The sequence below is a fragment of the Mirounga angustirostris genome, unplaced genomic scaffold (assembly GCF_029215605.1).
Source record: "Mirounga angustirostris isolate CCGP_5_RB_7025 unplaced genomic scaffold, mMirAng1.0.hap1 SCAF_10, whole genome shotgun sequence".
NCBI lineage: Eukaryota > Metazoa > Chordata > Mammalia > Carnivora > Phocidae > Mirounga > Mirounga angustirostris.
Genome location: NW_026991718.1, coordinates 3,546,606 through 3,563,078, shown reverse-complemented (window position 1 = coordinate 3,563,078; position 16,473 = coordinate 3,546,606). Strand labels below are relative to the sequence as shown.

At 36.4% G+C, this 16,473-nt stretch overlaps 1 protein-coding gene and 1 non-coding gene across 2 annotated transcripts in view; both read right to left on the bottom strand.

Annotated features, from left to right (window-relative positions):
- The window catches only part of ROCK2 (Rho associated coiled-coil containing protein kinase 2), a 143,195-nt gene that overhangs the window by 109,499 nt on the left and 17,223 nt on the right, over positions 1–16,473 (bottom strand). The gene's annotated exons all lie outside the window — the stretch shown is intronic.
- Positions 7,234–7,341, bottom strand: LOC123852154 (U6 spliceosomal RNA). Its single transcript, XR_006792777.1, has one exon. It is a non-coding gene; the product is annotated as a U6 spliceosomal RNA (small nuclear RNA).

The following is a 16,473-nucleotide window of genomic DNA, read 5'->3' as shown; positions in this document are numbered from 1 at the left end:
CCTAGGGTGTGATGTGTTTGTCCTGTGAATGCTATTATGTCATTACAGACCAAGAAGAGTAGGCTAAAACAAAATGACGAGAATGAAAACCAAAAATGCATCAAGATTTCTCAATGGATTAAGAAACTTAGAATAGACTACAAGATTCAAGCTGTTTTCCTTAGATGGCAAGTACAGTAATTTAAAGCTAACCATACCTAAAACTAAACCTTTAACTGATGGACACTAGCATAGTTCAAAGACTTAAACAAAGGCTAGGTTGAATGAAGCCTTCAGAATAACTATCATCTACAATTATAAACCTTAAGATTGAATTACTACTAGTCTAGGGTATATGGTGGTTTTCAACTTTACAGATTCAGAAAAGTTTATTTTAACTTCTCATTCTTCACTAATAAGCAAAAAAAATAAGTTACCTGAAACAATTAATTTAGTCACTGGTACAGGGTACCTCCTAGGAGATTAATTTACCAACCAGAACTGTCTCAGAAATAAAATATAAAAGCCCTTAGAAAAGGCATAACTTAGTGAAAAAAGTGCGTGATTTGGAGTCAGATAGACTTGAAATAGAATATGAATTCCATCACTACTACCAAGTTATATAACTTCCTTCTCTAAACCTAATTCACATCAATCAAGACAATAACACAACATTGCAGAAATGTTGTAAAAATACATGAAGAAAATAAAATGTCTATAAAACATAGTACATACATAAAAGGAATTCTAATGAAGGATAACTATTAATTTGTTGTTGTTGTTCGGTTTTGTTTTTTTTGTTTTTTTAAAGATTTTATTTATTTATTTGAGAGAGAGAGAATGAGAGACAGAGAGCATGAGAAGGAGGAGGGTTAGAGGGAGCAGCAGACTCCCTGCCGAGCAGGAAGCCCAATGCGGGACTCGATCCCGGGACTCCAGGATCATGACCTGAGCCGAAGGCAGTCGCTTAACCAACTGAGCCACCCAGGCGCCCCAGATAACTATTAATTTTTAAAATCTATTAAAAAAACAAGTTGCCCTCTGCTACACGTTTCTAAAAACCATATTTCTGGGGCACCTGGGTGGCTCAGTCAGTTAAGCATCTGCCTTTGGCTCAGGTCATGATCTCAGGGTCCTGGGATCAAGCCCTGCATTGGGCTCCCTGCTCAGCGGGGAGCCTGCTTCTCCCTCTCCCTCTGCAGCCCCCCCTGCTTGTGCTTTCTCTCTCACACACTCCCTTTTCTCTCTCAAATAAAATAAAAATAAATAAAAACCATATTTCTTTGACAATATTAAAGAAGTGATGGTAATTTTTAAGTATCAACTTGACTTGGGTTCAGCTGCAAGTGACAGAAAATGCCCCTTAGTGCCTTTATGTCTGCCTTAAAACAGTTAAGGATCCTTTTAAAGGACAGTGATATAATCTGTTGCTGTCCCAGGAGCTGGAGCTGTCATATCCCCTCCTCTCTTACACTTCCCATTCAAACAATAAAGGCCATTTGTACCATTAAAAAAAAAAAAAAAAACAAAAGTTAAGTGTGGATACAACAGCTCCCTCAATCATCAGAGATCCAGGCTCCTCAGCTTTGTTGCCATTAACCCGAATACACTGCTCCCACTTCATGATGTGGGACAGCAAGCACCAACACCAGTTATTAAAAAGAAATGGCAAAAAAAAAAGGATACATAAGCTCCCCATAAGGACTCTTCCTCAATGCTACTCATAAACCCCTTTTGTTCACATTCCAAAAGCCAAAACTACTCATGTGGTCAATCACATACAGCGACAAAAACTGCAACAAAGAATAGATTGTGGTGATGGTTATACAATACTGTGAATGTACTCAGTGTCACTGAAGTGGTTAGAATGGTAAACTTCAGGTTATATATATTTACCACGATAAATAAGAGATTTAGAAAACACTGAAAATGCTAAGTAGAGATGTGATACATAAAAAAAGGACACAAACCAAAAATCTAGAGATAAAAAAATATCATGTGTGAGATGAAAAATACATTGTATGGGACCAACAGGAGACTAGAAATTGCAAAAGAAGAGACAACAGAACTTGAAGACATAGCAACAGAAATTATCCATAATGGAACACAGAGAGGAAAAGAAAAGCAAAAAAAGTAGATAGACTCACAGTAAGTTGTGGGCCCACATGATGGAAACTAATGTATATAATTAGAAGTCACCAGAGAAGGAAAAAGAAAATAAAAGAAAAAAAACATGTAAAGAAATAAGGGCTAGAAATTCTCTACACCTGATAAAAACTAAAACTATACAGATCAAGAGGCTCAACCAAAGCTAAAAACAAGAAGCATGAAGAAAACAACAGGCATATCAAACTGATTAAAGCCAGTCAGAGAAAGAAATTCAAGAAAAAAAATAAACAAACACACTATGAACAGAGGAATAATGCAAGTCAGAAGATAGTGAAGCAACATATGTAAAGTATCAAAAGTGAAACAAAAACTATCAATCTAGAATACTACATACAGCAAAAATACCTTTCAAAAATTAAGGTGTCACTAAATAAAAATGAAATTACAACTTACCAAATTTGTGGGTGGCAGCAAAAGCAGTAAAGAGAAATTTGTAACAAAAAATGCAAACTTAGGGGAAAAAAATCTAAATTCAATAATTTAAGCTTCCTGAGGAAAAACCTGAGAAAGAATAACAATTTAAGCCTATAAGCAGAAGAAAAATAAAAATGAGAAGAACCTCATACTTATTATGATGGCCACTATGAAAAAAAAAACACCTTAAAATAACAAGTATTGGCAAGGATGCGGAGAGACTGAAATCCTTGTGCACTGCTGATGGGAATGTAAAATGGTGCAGCCACTATGGATAACAGTCTGGTAGTTCCTCAAAATATTAAAAATAGAATTATCATATGATCCAGCAATTCTACTTCTGGATATACACTGAAAAGAAGTGAAAGCAGGGTCTACAATATTTGTACACTTGTGTTCATAGCAGCATCATTCATGACTGCCAAAAGGTGGAAGCAACCCGTGTCCATCTACAAATAAATGGATAAACAAAATTTCATATATAAACACAATGGAACATTTCCCAGCCTTGAAAAAGAAGGAAATTCTAACATATGCTGCAATATGGATGGATGAACCTTGAGGGAATTATGCTAAGTGAAATAAGCCTTTTGACAAATAAGACAAATACTATACAATTCTACATATATAAGGTACCTAGAGTAGTCAAATTCATAGAGACAGAAAGTAGAAGGGTGGTTGCCAGGGGCTGGGGGAAGAGGAAATGAAGAGTTGTTCTTTAATGGGTATGGAGTTTTATTTTATTTTTGTTTTTATTTTTTTGAGATTTTAAATAATCTCTATGCCCAATGTGGGGCTCGAACTCACAACCCTGAGATCAAGAGTCCCATATTCCACCGACTGAGCCAGCCAGGTGCCCCATAATGGGTATGGAGTTTAGAGTTTCACAAGACGAAAAGAGTTCTGGATCTTCGTTGTAAAACAATGTAATGTGCTTAACACTACTAAACTGTACACTCAGAAATGGTTAAGATGGTAAATCATATGTTATGCATTTTTTTACCACAATAATAAACAAACCTGGCATTTGTTGAAGGCTCACAACATGTCTGTCACTATGTGCTTTAGATTATGTCATTTAAACTTAACAACTTTATAAAGGAAGTATTATTATTATCCTCCATTTTACTGATAGGTTCAAATGTTAAGCAACTCATAAGATGACACAGTTAAAGACAAGAAAATAAACCCAAATATGACTCCAGAGCCTGAGTCCTTAAACAACTTGTTATATTGTCTCTATACTGTCTTTGTTAAATGGTTATTACTTTTATGAAGAAATGTTATCAAAAGAAATATTCATAGGGATGCCTGGGTGGCTCAGCTGGTTAGGTGTCTGCCTTCAGCTCCAGTCATGATCCCAGGGTCCTGGGATGGAGTCCTGCAATGGGCTCCTTGCCCAGCAGGGAGCCTGCTTCTCCCTCTGCCTGCTGCTCTCCCTGCTTGTGTTCACTCTCTATTTCTCTCTCTCGCTGACAAAATCTTTTTTCCCCCCCCCCAAAAAAAAAAAGTTCATAATACATATGGGGGAGGAGTTTCCCAGCTAAAGCAGTTGATGTTTTGACGAAAGAGCATGGTACTTTTCAAGATTCCATATATAATGAAACAATTCCATGTTTATATTCCAAACAATTTTAAGTATTTCATTAGATGCTGATTATTCTGCAACAATACCTCCATTAACACATACCATCAATACTTTACAATCATCTATTTAGAGTATTTTTTTTTTGGTGGTCCTATAAAATATACAAGGTTGTTTTAACCCAATGTCCCTGTTTTTAACAATTTTCAACAACCCCTTCTTTAAATTTTCCATTTAATTTTCTAAATAATTACACTAGGTACCAAAAATTGTTAAATGCAAAATAGTCAGTTATACATTCTTCTCATTAGACAGTTTTACTCAAATGTCCTAAAACAATATGAAAATGACACAGGTTAAAAAAAAAAATTCTACTCAAAAAGGTTAAAACAGGTGTTCTCTTTTTTATTAAAAAAAATCTATTATGTGGGTATAAGAGCTTATTTTTCATTCAGAGATATAATGAAATAGGCCATTCTAAAGGCCTACACAAATTCCACAGTACCAATTAAGGCAAAAGAAGACTATCCTCCCTATTTGTCACCATCTATTAACAACCCTACTGTATGAGATGCAGTGTAGCCTACCCAAAGAATGTGGAGACATAAGGCAGAATCCCAGTTTCCTCATCACTAAGATAAAAAATAACAGTAGCTATTTCAAAGGGCTTTAGGGAGAAGCAGAGGGATTAATATATATACAACCACCAGAGACAACAGGTATGTTTGCTGCTATCCTTATTGTCATCTTTGTTGTCATCATTACCATCTTCCAACATGCAAATCAAGTACCTGGTCCTTCATAATGCTTTTCTACTATTTCCAAAGTCCTGTGACTTCTACCTTTTCTTAATTCATGGTATTCACAAACTACTGCTCTAAAAATAGCAAGTAAGGCACTCTTTTATATTACTGTATTTATTGCTCTTCAATTCATCATTTAACTTTCCACTTGACAGTAAACTTTATCTTCCCAAATAAACTATGACTTCTTACAAGTACCTGGACTATCTTTCAAACGTTATCTTACACATGGTAGAAAGTTAAAAAAAAAAAAAAATGATAGTTTTTTCATTATGGGATACCAACAACTGTGGAGTTCTTTTCCCCTTTCCTGGGTTATACATTCCATTTCCTCCCTAGCTTAGTCCAGCAAACAATATCTACAACTAACACTAATGGTCTTTAAAGATATTGTACTTTTGGGGTACTCAGGTGGCTCAGATGGCTAAGCATCTGCCTTCAGCTCAGGTCATGCTCTCAGGGTCCTGGGATCGAACCCCACATTGGGCTCCCTGCTCAACAGACTGTCTGATTCTCCCTCTCCCTCTGCACCAACCCCCCCCCCCCCCCCGCCCAGCTCGTACTCTCTCTTGCTCTCATAAATAAATAAAATCTAAAAAAAAAAAGATACTATCTTTTCTTGGGGTGCCTGCGTGTCCAACTCTTGATTTTGGCTCAGGTCATGATCTCAGGATGGTGAGATAGAGCCCCATGCTGGGCTCTAAGCTCTGTGAGGAGTCTGCTTGAGGATTCTCTCTCTCCCTAGGCGCCTCCCCACTGTGCACACCCACGTACACGCTCTTTCTTTCTTCAATATCTTTTTTAGAATTTTTTAAAAAATAAAGATACTGTAGGGACACCTGGGTGGCTCAGTTAAGTGTCTGCCCTTGGCTCAGGTCATGATCCCAGGGTGCTGGGATCGAGGCCCGCATCAGGCTCCCTGCTCAATGGGGAGCCTGCTTCTCCCTCTGACCCTCCCCCTGCTTGTGCTCTCTCTCTCTCTGACAAATAAATAAAATCTTTAAAAAATATTTACAAATAAAGATACTGTAATTTAATCATCACCAACCTCACCCTAATTCTGCTATCCAAATGTAAATAAAAGATAGAAGCCTCCATCATCTCCTTTACTTTAAAAGACATAATTACTAATTTCCTTTGTATCCACCCAGACATATGAGAGAAGAACTGAAGATATCACAATTTATTTTTTTAAGATTTTATTTATTTATTTTATTTATTTATCTAAGGGTAGATGATATAGTTAATTATTCTCTCCACTTGCGGACATTTAAAAAATTAATTAAGAAAGATTAAAACCCCACAACTCACTTTTGGAGAAGCTCAACCTGAACTTAAGAATATTTTGGGGAGAATAAGTTGAAAAATCAGATTTAAAAGATATTCTAAAATCTGAAATCCTTTTAAATGTTTAGAACATTTTATATTAATTACTTTTCTAAATTATCTATTCAGCTTGTCCAAAAATAATGGTTACCAATTTCTTATACAGAGCTTCCAGTTTTTGCTTTAGGAAATAAGCATAATAATGAGAAAAGTGAGCACCTGGATGGCTCAGTTGGTCAAGCATCTGACTCTTGACCCAGCTCAGGTCTTGATCTCAAGGTTTTGAGTTCAAGCCCACATTGAGCTCCATGCTGGGTGTGGAGCATACTTAAAAAAAAAAAAAAAATGAGAAAAGAACACTACCTTAGGACTCTAAAGGTATAGATCCTTTTAGAGTTCTGCCATTTATTGGCTGCATTTCTTTGAGCAAATTATTTAACCTTTCCAAACCTCAGTGTCTTCATTCAGGAAACTAAGAAGAAGAATATCTGCCCCATATATTTTACAGATCACTCTATCATATGAGAAAACACGCAAAAATGCTAAGATACTAAATCTTTTCACTACAGAATAAATAAAACCTTTACTGAAAGAATTTGTTAGATTTTACTGATAGATACAGGCTTCTCAGACTTTTTTTCTTTAATATGACTTTAACACAGACAGGTAACATTTTTCATTATGTATGCAAAAAAGGGGCAACTAACTCTGTTCTACTTAGAAGGGGTCATAATATTTTTTAAATGTTTGAAACTAAGCATTTCTAAAGAGAATATTTTTAAAGAACATGTCATTTTGATGTGACTAGAAAATGAAACAGAAATCTAACAAATTAATAAAGCACTTCAAAACAGTGCCTGGCACACAGTAAGAACTACTACATGTCCTTTTTTTTTTTTAATTCCAGTACAGTTAACATACAGTGTTACATCAGTTTCAGGTGTACAATATAGTGATAAAAATACGGAGTGCTTCACAAATTTGCATGTCATCCCTGAGCAGGGGCCATGCTAAATCATCTCTATATTGTTCCAATTTTAGTACATGTGCTGCCGGAGCGAGCACAAGAACTATGTCTTACTAACAATATTACTATTATTGCTATTGACAATTAACTTTAATGATATATCATAAAAAAAACACTGTATTCAATATGCTAAGTTTCAAGTACTTATCATTAAGAATTTAAAAGAATTTAAAATATCAGGCACCTGGGTGGCTCAGTCGTTAATAGTCTGCCTTTGGCTCAGGTCATGATCCCAGGGTCCTGGGATCCAGCCCCGCATCGGGCTCCCTGCCCAGCGGGAAGCCTACTTCTCCCCCTCCCACTCCCCCTGCTTGTGTTCCCTCTCTCGCTGTGTCTCTGTCAAATAAATAAATAAAATCTACAAAAAATATATATATATTCTACAGTTTAAAGGAAGTTTTACATATAGCATTTATATCACCATTTTCCATTAATCATATTTTATACACACTTCTCACAACAGAAATCTCACAGGAAGCATGAGTTCACAGTGGCAACCCCTCCTTAGAACACTCCTCTAAGGAAATTCTCTTTTGAGTTCTATAAACCATCCGTCCATAATTAAATACATAACCAGGTCAGTTTCTAAAAAATATCATTGTAAATACATATTTGTGTTCTCCAACCAGAATCTGAGTTCAAACCAAACTAAGTACAATGAGGCAAAAGTATTTCCATATACTGCATATTAGTAATATTTGGGGAGTTAGCATTTTCATTCCAAGCAGAGAAACATACAAGTAAAAAAAAAAAAAGCCTGGAAATGGGAAGAAATGGGTAGAATTTGGGAGGAAGAAGAGAAGTTACAAGAGATAGGGCTGGAAAAGTCAGAAGTCAGATCATTAACAATCTTGTAAGAAATTATCATTTTGAAATTTTCCCTGAGTAAATGGGAAATCAGTCATTTAAGTACTTTAAGTTTGGGAATAATAGGATTAGATCTGCATCTTGGTTTGGTTGGAGAGTAGAAAATGGATAGGAGGCTAGGAAAGAACAATGGGGAAGAGAATACTGCAAGAACCTAAGAAAAATGTGATGATCACTTGAAGTGGGAAAGTAGCAGTCAGATGAGAGAGAAATTAATCATATGATGGAGGTAACACTGACAGAATCTAGTGATACTGAATGCGAAGTCAAAGATGACAGAAACCCAAATAGCCAGATTTCTGGCTCGATCCAAGCCAGATGGATAGTGGAATCACTAATCATAGGAAATGAAGAAGATCTGAAAGCAAAGGGGGAAAAAATAATGTTGTTGTAAATATGCTGATCTTGAAGTATCTGTGGTATATCTGAGTGGAGATGCTTAGTAGTTAGCTAGCTGATGTATGAGCCTAAGGCTCAGAGGCAAGCTTTCAGGTGGAAAAATGGAAATCATCAACATACAGATGATAAAGAAAATCCTAGAAATAGACACAAGCTTAAGAAGAAGGCAAAGAGGGCACCTGGGTGGCTCAGTTGGTTAAGCGACTGCCTTCGGCTCAGGTCATGATCCCGGAGTCCTGGGATGGAGTCCCGTATCGGGCTCCCGGCTCGGCAGGGAGCCTGCTTCTCCCTCTGACCCTATCCCCTCTCATGCTGTCTCTCTCTCTCTCTCTCAAATAAATAAATAAATAAAATCTTAAAAAAAAAAAAAGAAGAAGGCAAAGAATGAATAAAAATAATAAGAATCCCATTTAGCAGAGAAAGAGAAAACAAAGGAGCCTGAGAGAAACAGCTAGAGATGCTCGGAGTACTGTCATAGAAGCCAAGAGAGCAATTTGAGAAGTGTCAAGTATTTCTGAACATTCGATAAGATGATAGTTTTAGCAGCAAGGAAATAAGCATGATTTTGAAGTAAGCATGTTAGTGATGGGACAGGATGGGAGGGAGATTATAGTGTACTGAGGAGTGAACAGAAAATGAGACAGCAGAGTTTGTTTTGCTGGTGAGGGGAGGGGCAAAAGGTAGAAAGAATTGAGATTTCTTTCTAGGGGTCATTTGGTTATTTGTTTTAGGTGATACATTTGAACAAGTTTAGCCAAATGAGAAAGAATCCAAATTAAGAAAAAGATGAAAGACAAACAGAATTAATCAACAGAAGGAGAAAATGAGATCCAAAGCACAGTTGGAGAATTAACCTGAAACAGAATGATGGACACCTCATCCACTGAAACAGAAGGAAAAGTAAGAACAAATGGTACAGAAGAGATAAACTAGTGAGTCAAGTAACAGGAAATTTAAGGGATCTCCTTTTGATGGCTTCTATTTTCTCATGAAGTAAGAAGACCATCTGTGGAGCATACTTTGCTCAAAGAAAGAAAAGAATGTTTAAAACAGACCCTATGGAAAATGACAGATTTGCTCTGCCACCCTGAAAGCTCTTACAAGAAACAGACCAGGAATTCACAGTACCACTAATCTGGGTAGTAATTTTTTTCTCCATCAGTGCTCAATGAAGACCTTTTGTATAGGCCAGACAAACTGATCCAAAATTTAGGTGCAAATGCATAGGATAGATATTCAATAGGGCAAGGAAACAGAATTCTGGCAAGAAGTCTGAATGGACAATGGATTCTTGCCTGCTTATACAGGAAGCATTTGGTGAAGAGAGGTGTCAAGGAACTGCAGATCTCAAAAGCATCAACGAATAGGTTTAATAAAAGGATAAGAGCTCAGGAACAAGATGTTTGAATAAACGATCTCAAAGGTAAAGCTGATTTCAGGTAATGGTAAGGTCCAAAGTAGTTTCATGGGAGTAAGTAATTGAGTTAAGTGAAGATCTCCACTAGAGATGAGGAAACTGTGAAGCCAGGGTCCTGGGTACTCTGTTCATATAAACACTGAATTCACCTAGAACTATGGCACAACCTTGCATGGAAAGGAAGTCTATGAGTCAGAAGTCTATGTCTTCAATGAGCAAGCAGAGATGTATATCCCAACTACGTGAGACTCAGCAACGGGAATTTTAACAGGAAAGTTTTATAGGCACTGTAGTGCAAAGTAAGAAGGAAACCACTTCCTATATTTTCCTACAACTGGGATCTGTAGAGAATAAAGGAAGGTACAAGCTCCACTAGAGAAGGCTTTCCCTTAGGAGGAAGACAGGTGGTGTTACTTAAAGATAAAAGCAACATTCAGTAAAGAATTTGAAGATGCAAGTGATTATGTTTAACCTTAGAACAAGGGTAAAAAATGTCTGAAAAGGAGGGGAAGAATAGGTGAGGGAACAAGAATGAAAAGAGATGTGTATAATGACTTGCATCTTGAGCAGGAAAAGGCAATAATGTGATTAGATCTGGTGGGATCACTTCATGGGAAGATGGTTAAGAGGACAGGTTTCAAGAGTTCTCTAAAAGAAAAGACACCGCATCTCTCGGGAGTTAGCCGGTGCCTGCAACTGGAAAAGTCTATGTCTAATGTGTCATAAGAGTCATAACTCTTTGGAAGGAGCCAAATGAAGTTTGGATAATTTATATTGGTTTAAGGCTACATGCTAAAACTATTAGGCAAAAGCCCCATTAGTTAGGCTTGGTCTGTAAGAACTGAGAAAAGCTCGCCATCTATCTTAGATAGTAGAAATCAATATTCATCCTTGACCATAAATAACTGTTTGGAGCTGCGCTGTTTCACAATACCTAGTAGGGTATGATAAAGAATAAAAATATCTCATTAGCCAAATAAGACATTCCTCCTTTAGACTTAATTCTTCATTTGTAAAATAAAGGGGTCTACTAGAACCATTACCATTAAGAGCCAACCCTCCCCCTCCTCCAAAAAAGAAGGCAGCAAACCTTACACAGGCTCCCAGTTGGGAATCAGACTAACCATTTAATAAAACTTCCTAAACAAACACTAAATGCAATAGGCTCTGTGCTAGTCACTGGGCAGAGACATAAAAATGAATACTACGTAACTATATGAGGTGATGAATGTTAACTAAACTTATTGCGGTAATTATTTTGCAATATACTTAAGTCCAGCCATTATGTTGTATACCTTAAACTTATACAGTGCTGTACATCAATTATATCTCAAACTAAAAGGAAAAAAAAGAAAATACCTTTAAAGCATGTATGCCCTGTTACCCTAAAAAGTAGGTTTTAGTTCCCAAATTTCCAATAAACCATGATATAAGTTAGAAAAATAATGACTACTACATGGTCACAACCATAGGGGAGCTCCTGGTCTGGTATATAATAAGTAAATAATCATAACACATAATGATTCTAATCACTTACAACAGAGAGTACTATGAAAACAGAGAAAAGAGTCATTGCCTGGAGTTAGGGAATAGGATAAGTAGGAATTATAGAAGACCTCACAGAGAAAATAAATTTGAGGTGGATCTTTAAAAAGAATTAAAACTATGACTAACAACAAGTGCTCAAGCTCATTAGTAATCAAATACTGAAATGCATATAAAAAATAAAAGGAGGGGCGCCTGAGTGGCTCAGTCGGTTAAGCGACTGCCTTCGGCTCAGGTCATGATCCTGGAGTCCCGGGATCGAGTCCTGCATCAGGCTCCCTGCTCGGTGGGGAGTCTGCTTCTCCCTCTAACCCTACCCCCTCTTGCGCTCTCTCTCTCACTCTCTCTCTCTCTCAAAGAAATAAATAAAATCTTAAAAAAATAATAAATAAATAAAAAAATAAATAAAAGGAGATACTGGCTTTTTTTCATCTATGAGATTGGCAAATAACGTAAAAGGCTGATGATATTTACCTAGCAAAGATAGGGGAATATGTGTATTCTCATCACTATTGGGATTATTTTGGAATTTTAAATGTGCACATGCTTTAACAATCCCATTTCTAGAAATCTACAAAAATATTCACACATATGCACAAAATTAGTAATGTTCACTGCAGCAATGTTTGTAACAGAAGAAAACAACCTAAATGTCTATCAATACTGAAATAATAAAATAATTATGGTCAATCCAGATAATGGAATACTCCCTAAAAGAACCAAGTGAATTATAAATTGTGACTGGATGGCCTCCAAATAAAAAAAAAGCAAATACAAAACAACAGATATGATATAGATGCATTCTGGTTATCAAAAAAACCCCTGTAAATATTCGTGCTTTGTGCAAGGAAAAAAGGAAAATGATACACCATTGTTGTATGTATACACTATTAACGCACACAAGGAAAGTGATACACTGACATGTTGTAAAGTGGTTGTTTCATAAGACTGAGATCAAGTAGAAAGGGTTAAGAGAGAACTTATATTTTATATTCGCTTCTGTAATTTTTAATTTTTTAAATAGGCATGTATTACTTTTGTAATTTTCAAAATGAAGTTTGTTTTTTTAAGTTGACAAAGCAGAGAATAAGAGGGAGTATTCCCATTAGAGACAGAGACAGAGAGTATAAATAAAAGAATATGGTATATTTATTCAGTTATTGGTGAAAGGATGATTGCCTCTATCCCTGGTCCTGCTCACTCTCTTCCTGTTCACATCTCTGAAGATAAGTCTACTTCCCTAAAGCCCATCATCTGTGAGTCATATATACCATCAAGACTTTTTCCTGCTAGTGGTCCTGGCTAGTGAAGCATGTGACTCTTGATCTCAGGGTTGTGAGATAGAGCCCCACGCTGGGTATAGAGATTACTTAAAAAAAATTAAAAGAAGACTTTTCCCTGCTATTGTCCCCTGATCACAGGGCCCTTCAAAAACCCCTTCCCTTTACTTCCTTTTTTTTTTTTTTTTTTTTGAGAGAGGGATAGGCACCTGAGCACAAGAGACCAACCACAGGATAGAAAACAGTCTATGCTGAAGTCTCTCTATCCTAAGAAAAACCACTGAGATATTAAAAAAAAAGTAGATAAAATTCATTTCCTAATTCATAAATGCCACAACAGGGAAAATATAATGTATCACCATAACAGTGGCTATTCCCATACAAACTTCTCCCCATATTCATTTTAATTATGCCTGAATACTAATTCAGTTTTTCCTGGTCTACAGAAATACACATTCTTATTCCATGAGGTTGTTAAAGAGTTGACAACAGATTTACACTAGCCTACTCTGTTAGCCAGATCCTAAACCCCTAAATCAGGAAATTTGGAAATTACATGATCCAAGGAAATTAAATAGTTACTGATTACAGTAGTCATCAATATAGAATGATCACAACATATACTATTACTTTCAAATATTCTTCTCCATGATTAAATTCTAATTACCCTGGTATGCCTAAAGACCAGAGGTCACAGAGCATAATACCTGCAGTTTACATTTCCCAAACCATTCTTTGAAGTTGTTCCTCAGTTCACTTTTTTTTTTTTAAAGACATAACAATTCTTTATTTTATTTTATTTATTTATTTGAGAGAGAGAATGAGAGACAGAGAGCATGAGAGGGAGGAGGGTCAGAGGGAGAAGCAGACTCCCTGCCGAGCAGGGAGCCCGATGCGGGACTCGATCCCGGGACTCCAGGATCATGACCTGAGCCGAAGGCAGTCGCTTAACCAACTGAGCCACCCAGGCGCCCCCTCAGTTCACTTTTGTTACAAGTAGGCCAAAAGTTGCTAAATTGAAGCCACAGATAAAAACTGCTGGTAAAACCCAAATGCTCTTTTAAACTTCATATAAAGCATGATTAACATTTTTGCAAGTGAATAACACAAAGGCTTAAAAATTTTGTCATGACTTTTCCTAGTATTTATATATCAGGATTTCTGAAATTTAACATCACATAAGAACATCAGACTCTGTTTTCATATTCAGTATCATACCAACTCTAAAAGAATATACCTTAAAAAAAAAAAATAATATACCTTAGCTGGGAAAAATTGACACCTGGAATATAGTAAGCCCAAAAAATGAATAAAAACAAATATTCACAGAATGAAGCTAATTATCCTCAGTGAATTAAAAAATAAATATGCCAACTAATTTTTTATTCAGTGATTTAGTAATTTAGAGAACCTAATATGTGCCAAATAATGTGCTACCATTTTTGGGAAAAACAGGCTAACACCAGGAGACTGATTCTGTATGCACGTACCTTTTTGAAGACACTTACAGACATATATAACTTAGGATATTTTACAGATAGTTCTTCAACCGTCTGTAAACAAGTTTAAGTTCTGTACAGTTTACAGAACACTAATACATAGGGTTAGCTTCCCATTGGATTTAATCTTCACATCTCCTTGAGGTAGACAAGATAGTCTTACAAATCATAGTCAAGAAGATGATTAATAAAACATCTAACTAATTAATACCAGTCATAGCTCTTCTGACTCCAAATCCAGTGTTCTTGCCATTATACTACTCTGCTTCTCTTTTAAAGATACACTTGAAAATTATCAAGTCATGGGATGCCTGGTGGCTCAGTTGATTAAGCATGCAATTCTTGGTTTCAGCTCAGGTCGTGATCTCCATCCAGGTCGTGAGAGTGATCTCCAGCTTATGAGACTGAGCCCCATGGTATGGCTCTGCACTCACCAGGGAGCCTGGGAATCTCTCTCCTTCCGCCCCTCCCCAACTCAAGTGTGTGAGTGTGTGTGTGTGTGTGTGTGCACGCGCTCTCTCTCTCTCAAATAAATGGATAAATCTTCAAAAAAAAAAATCAAGTCATTTCCCCTCATTTTTTTCCACCTTTACTACCTTAAACAAAACCCAAAAAATTCTTATGGAAATTCATTTGTTTTTTCACATATTAATAGAGATTAAACAGGATCCATTTTATGAACTTATTTTAATAGAATTTTACTTACAGAAAATGATTTGAAATAAGTATGCTATTTTCCAGATTCTTACACTTCCATTTCACAGAGTTGTTGTAACTTGAACTAAACTGAACAATTCTGTTCACAAGAGGATAAAAAGCAGCACAATAAAATATTATGCCAGAGACTTACATTCTCCATATTATCTTAAAAGGTGAACTTCCCTATGCTAAAACTTATAAAAATCCCCTATTACCAACTCTCCCCCCAAAACTGAGTAATTAACTTCTTAAAAATGTATTCAGTGTTTTACTTTATGACTTCCCTCTGAAGGAAATGTCATAAGCCAATTTTTACTAGAGTTTCCTTTTATTAGTTCTAAATTTAGTTTTATTTGTATCATCCGTTATTTTCCTATTCTGGGAATGTCTTAAATATGGAAAACAAATCTGTCTTCTGTAATGCCTCCAAAATTTTAATTTTATAGCTTCCCCCTTTTTACAAAAATATACGCTTTTGGGCGCCTGGGTGGCTCAGTCGTTAAGCGTCTGCCTTCGGCTCAGGTCATGATCCCAGGGTCCTGGGATCGAGTCCCACATCAGGCTCCCTGCTCAGCAGGAAGCCTGCTTCTCCCTCTCCCACTCCCCCTGCTTGTGTTCCTGCTCTCGCTCTCTCTCTCTGCCAAATAAATAAAATAAAAATCTTTAAAAAAAAAATATACGCTTTTACAGTTTTGATTTGTGTTTTTTGTTTTTGTTTTTTTTTAGAAAATTGTCTCTTGGAACTACCAGCAAAATCCTTTAGGTGAGCTTTTGCATTCTCTTACACTGTAACATCTTGCTTTTATGACTAAATTCTTCTTTAGCCAGAATATAACAACATTAACAAAACATATTCATACTCTAATTTTAAATGTTGCAATCATGAATTATATATTCCAAAGCTACAGTCAGAAATAATGCCTCAGAGCTGCTTTAGCATGGACATACAAATCATGAAGTCTCATTTTGTTACATATTTAGAAATGTTGACACATTCTGTGCAATGCTGAGGTATTATGGAATAGGGATCCTAATAACCAGATTGTAAAATGTTTCTAACCTGAAAAACACTTCCAGTGAAATGTTAATACATCAGATGTAACAAATTTCTAAAGATAACTGCAGAAGTATAGCAGCCAGTGAAAGAAGCACCACCCAGTTTTGGATTTGTTTCACATTTTAGTTCTCTATTTTCAGCAATAACTTGGGAAGAATGGATACATTTTAAATGATAAACTGTGACAAATCTTTAGGGTTTTAAAGATACTATGTGTCACTCTATAGTCTCACAAATATTCATTAATATTGCCTTGGCTTGGGGCGCCTGGGTGGCTCAGTCATTAAGCGTCTGCCTTCGGCTCAGGTCATGATCCCAGGGTGCTGGGACAGAGCCCTGTATCAGGCTCCCTGCCAGGCGGGAAACCTGCTTCTTCCTCTGCAGCTCCCCCTGCTTGTGTTCCCTCT